A 4630-nucleotide genomic window follows, 5' to 3' on the forward strand; every position below is an offset into this window, starting at 1 on the left:
TTTTAAAAAGGAAAGAAATTTAAATGTTCCAAGGGACCAGTTGGTGGTGCACCTGGTTGAACTCAAGGACCCAGGTTTGAGCCCCCAGTCCCTAAATGCAGGGGGGAAGCTTCACAAGTGGTGAAGCAGTACTGTCTCTCTCTTTCACTCTCTCCCTCCCTCCCTCCACTTTCCCTTTCCCTCTCAATTTGTGTATATTCAATAAATAAAATCAACTAAGATATTTTTAAAGATTTTATTTACTGTGGTCGAGGAGGTGGCACAAGCTTTGGACTCTCAAGCATGAGGTCCCAAGTTTGATCCCCGGCAGCACATGTGCCAGAGTGATGTCTGGTTCTTTCTCTTCCTATCTTTCTCGTAAGTAAATAAAATCTTTTTTAAAAAAGATATTTATTTATTAATGAGAAAGATAGGAGGAGAACCAGACATCACTCTGAACCATATGCTGCCAGACTTGAAACCAGGACATCATGCTTGAGAATCTAGTGCATTATCTACTGCACTACCTCCTGGACCACAATAAGTAAATTTATTTTTAAAAAAGTGGTCCAGGAGGTGGCAAAGTAGATACAGCTTTGGACTCTCAAGCCTGAGGTCCTGAGTTTGAAGCCAGAGCTGACCAGGACCTGTTTTATTTTGTTTTTAAAGTCCCTGGTCCCCACCTGCAGGGGGAAAGCTCCACGAGTGGTGAAGCAGGGCTGCAGGTGTCTCTCTGTTTCTTTAAAAAAAGAAACACTTTTTGTTTGTTTTTTAATTTTTTATTTATTTGTTTACTTATTGGATAAAGACAGTGAAATCTAGAGGGGAGGGAGAGATAGAGAGGGAGACAGACCTGCAGCCCTGCTTCACCACTCCTGAAGCTTTCCCCTTGCAAGTGGGGACCAGGGGCTTGAACCTGTGTCCTTGGGCTTGATCACATGTGCACTCCACCCTGTTCCCATATCTCTCTGTCTCTATCTCTCCATCTCCTCTCTTAATTTCTCTGTCTCTATCCAATAATAAAATTAATAAAAAAATATTTTTAGGGACTTGGGCATTAGCGCAGCGGGTTAAGTGCAGGTGGTGCAAAGCGCAAGGACCCAAGTAAGGATCCCAGTTTGAGCTCCCCACCTGCGGGGGAGTCGCTTCACAGGCAGTGAAGCAGGTATGCAGATGTCTTTCTCTCCCCCTTTCTGTCTTCCCCTCCTCTCTCCATTTCTCTCTGTCCTACCCAACAATGATGGCAACAGTAATAACTACAACAATAAAACAATAAGGGCAACAAAAGATAATAAATATTTTTAAAATATATTTTTAAAAAGAGTGACTTTCTACCCCCCCAAGTCTAAAGCTTTGAACACGAGGTTAGCTGTATCCTTTCAACCTCCTGTCTGCTGCCCAGGGCTCTTTGTGGCCACAGGGATGTGAGTGGCACCAGCGGGCCCCCCCACCTCCTTACTGTGCCCCCCCCCAGACCCCCACCTGCATGACCAGGGGATGGACATTACCTTGGTCTTACTTTGGGCAGAAGAAATCAGCTGCTGTTTGACTACCCATTGGAAAATCTCCCTGTCCTGTCCAAGCTCCCTTTCTTTCTCTCCTCTTTCTTTCCCTCCCTCCCTCTTTATTCTTTTTCCTTTTTCTGACAGCACTCCAATTGAAAGCATTCATTCTTTCATTAAACTTCATTTAGCTGCCATCTGTCGGGGAGTCGAAAATGGCTTCGTGTTTTGCAACTCTGAATGAGGATTGTTACTGGCTGTGTAAACAGCCTGCCACCCCACCCAGCAAAACGAGTAGGGGAAGGGGAAAGGAAAAAAAAAATCACAAAACACTTTGGAACATAATAAAAGGCTGTGGGAGGGAGGGGGGTTACTTCCTTATCGAGCTAATTGCTGGAGGGTGGCTGGGAGAGAGGACGTAATCATTCTGCATACAAATCTTTGTGTGGAAACCTGCTATCAATGAAAAGATCAAGATTGGAGAAAATGTCGGAATTACAGCTGACTGAAAACAGTAATAAAGCAATCAGGAGCGAAGGGGGACAAAGCAGGGGTGGGAGGGCGGGGGGCTGGGGAGGCTGGTGCTCACATGCACCTGCTCCATCGGGCAGCCACCCCGCCCAGGTGCCTCCCTTCATCACTGGAGAGAAGCAAGTGGGTGGAAAGATAGCTTGTCCGGGAGAGTGTATGTCTCTGCTCCAGGGGGGGCAGTTCTGCGCCAGGGATGGTGGCACAGTGCTGGGACATCTGTCTGTCTGCAGTCAAGAATTTTTTTATTTTTAAACCATAACACTGCTCAGCATTGGTTTATGGTGGTGCTGAGGATTGAACCTGGGGTGGATCTCAAGCTAAGATTTATTTATTTTTATTTTTTTATATTTATTTATTTTCCCTTTTGTTGCTCTTGTTGATTTCTTATTGTTGTTTCTTTATTATTGTTGTTGCTACTGCTGTCTTTGTTGTTGGATAGGACAGAGAGAAATGGAGAGAGGAGGGGAAGGCAAAGAAGGGGAAGAGAAAGATAGACACCTGCAGACCTGCTTCACTGCCTGTGAAGCGACTCCCCTGCAGGTGGGGAGCCGGGCCAAACCAGGATCTGTATGGCGGTCCTTGCACTTTGCCCAACATGTGCTTAACCCGCTGCACTACCACCCAACTACCAAGATTGATTATTTTATTTGATAGGACAGAGAGAAATGGAGAAGGAAGGGGGAGATAAAGAGGGAGGAGTGGCTAAGGAGGTGGCACGGTGGAGAAAGAGAGCTGCTTGTAAAGATTTCCCCTTGCGGGTGTGGACCAGGAGCTCAAACTAGGGTCCTTACGCATTGTAACATGTGCACTCAACCAGGTGTGCCACCACCCAGGCCAATCTCTCTTTAAAGAAAAAGAAAGGCAACAAGGGCAACAAAAGAGAATAAATTAAATAAATATTAAATAAAAAGAACTCATTCTTCTTCTTCTAGCGTTTGCCCTTCTTCCGTAGCCAGTCAACAGCGTCAGGTTGAGCCTGATGTAAAGTTTCGAGACCTCCTTTGAATCTGGAGAGGTGGCAGTCGTTGACTATGTGGGTCATAGTCTGTCTGTAGCCGCATGAAAAAAAGAAAGGGACTTGGGCGGTGGCACAGAGGGTTAAGCACATGTGGTAAAAGCAAAGCACAAGGACCAGTGTAAGGATCCCGGTTCAAGCCCCCAGCTCCCCATCTGCAGGGGAGTTGCTTCATAGGCAGTGAAGCAGATCAGCAAATACTCTCCCCCCTCTGTCTTTCCCTCCTCTCTCCATTTCTCTTTGTCCTATCCAACAATGATGACATCAATAACAACAACAATAACTACAACAATAAAACAAGGCCAACAAACGGGAATAAATAAATAAATAAATATTTTTTTAAAGATTTATTGGGGGCCAGGTAGTAGCTCAGCGGATTAAGCTCACGTGGTACAAAACACAAGGACCAGCATAAAGATCCCGGTTCAAGCCCTCGACTCCCCACCTGCAAAGAGGTCACCTCACAAGCAGTGAAGCAAGTCTGCAGGTGTCTATCTTTCTCTCCCCTCTCTGTCTTCCCCTCCTCTCTCCATTTCTCTCTGCAATGGCAACAATAACAACAAGGGTAACAAAATGGGGGAAATGGCCTCCAGGAGCAGTGGATTTGTAGTGCAGGCGCCGAGCTCCAACAATAACCCTCAAGACAAAAAAATTAATAATAAAAGAAAAATTGAACAATTATGGAGATGCCACCCTGGGTAAATCACTGGACCCCAAAGCCTGAGGCTCCAAGTTTGACCCAGAGTGATGCTCTCCCATTTAATAAATAAATTTATTTTGTGTGTTTGTTTTAGTGTGACCAGGTGTGGGTTTTTTAGTTATTGTTAGATAGAGGCAGACAGAGAGAGGGAAGGGGAAAATAGGGAGAAAGATAGACACCTGTAGCTCTACTTCACCACTTGTGAAGCTTCCCTCTGCAAGTGGGGACCAGGGGCTTGAACCTGCATTTTTGTGCATTGTAATGTGAGCATTTAACCAGATAGGTGTGGTTTTTTAAAAAATTTTTTATATTTATTTATCCCCTTTTGTTGTCCTTGTTGTTTTATTGTTGTAGTTATTATCGATGTCGTTATTGGATTGGACAGAGAGAAATGGAGAGAGGAGGGGAAGACAGAGAGGTGGAGAGAAAGATAGACACCTGCAGACCTGCTTCACAGCTTGTGAAGCGACTCCCCTGCAGGTGGGGAGCAGGGGCTCAAATCAGGATCCTTACACCGGTCCTTAACCTGCGCTTAACCGGCTGCACTACCGCCTGACTCCCAGGTGTGGTTTTTTTATTATCTTTATTTTGTTGCATAGAGACATTGAGAAATCAGGAGTGGTGGGGGAGATAGAGAGGGAGAGACACAAGCAAGAACACGGCTTCCCCACTCACAAAACTTTCCCCCAGCAGGTGGGGACCAGGGGCTTGGACCTGCGTCCTTAGGCATTGTAACATATGCTCAATTTTTTTTATATTTATTTATTCTCTTTTGTTGCCCTTGTTGTTTTATTGTTATAGTTATTAATGTCGTTGCTACTGATGTTGACGTTGTTGGATAGGACAGAGAGAAATGGAGAGAGGAGGGGAAGACAGAGGGGGAGAGAAAGATAGACACCTGCA

This window comes from Erinaceus europaeus, chromosome 15 (genome assembly GCF_950295315.1).
Source record: "Erinaceus europaeus chromosome 15, mEriEur2.1, whole genome shotgun sequence".
NCBI classification, from domain to species: Eukaryota; Metazoa; Chordata; class Mammalia; order Eulipotyphla; family Erinaceidae; genus Erinaceus; species Erinaceus europaeus.